The following is a 661-nucleotide window of genomic DNA, read 5'->3' as shown; positions in this document are numbered from 1 at the left end:
GACGATGATATTATATCGAGTCCAAAAAGTTTGTTGATAAAAAGAGATTTTGAGTAACTATCTACTGAAAACAATTGCACCAGGATAAAGATATATCTACAAAATCGAAGCATTTGTGGAATTGATAAACTAGTTTCTCAGGAAAATACTTTGAGGGTAGGATAACTAAACTATTTTACTTAGTCTAATAAAATACTTCCAGAAATAAACCTAGAAATTCTCGAATTCGGTCAATAACTCTGTTGCTAACATACTCACAAAGGCTTAACAATATTCCGAACGAATATTAGTATGTTAATGAATCCTGTTCAAGTTCTGCGAGCAAAACTTTTAATTTATCAATTTCTAGATCAAACATTAATTAGTGTGTGTGTGTAAGTTTATATTATGAAAATAAAGTAATATATTAATAAACATACTAATGAATAACTCGTATATGGTCTATCTGAGTAGCTTTCAAGTTACTTATGTAGTGTTTAGAGTAATGCTCCTTTTGTTTGTACTTGCTCATACTTTTTGTATTCTCATGATAAAAATATTGAATTTAATTATCATTATGGAAGTCATTATTCACCCACTAAGTAGAATAAAATGTCTTTTTTTTTTCTCAAAAACCATTTTTTCATACTTTTCACAAATTATATATATATATATATATAAT

The sequence above is a fragment of the Limulus polyphemus genome, unplaced genomic scaffold (genome assembly GCF_000517525.1).
Source record: "Limulus polyphemus unplaced genomic scaffold, Limulus_polyphemus-2.1.2 Scaffold19, whole genome shotgun sequence".
In the NCBI taxonomy this organism is placed as follows: Eukaryota; Metazoa; Arthropoda; class Merostomata; order Xiphosura; family Limulidae; genus Limulus; species Limulus polyphemus.
This window is presented reverse-complemented; position numbering follows the sequence as displayed.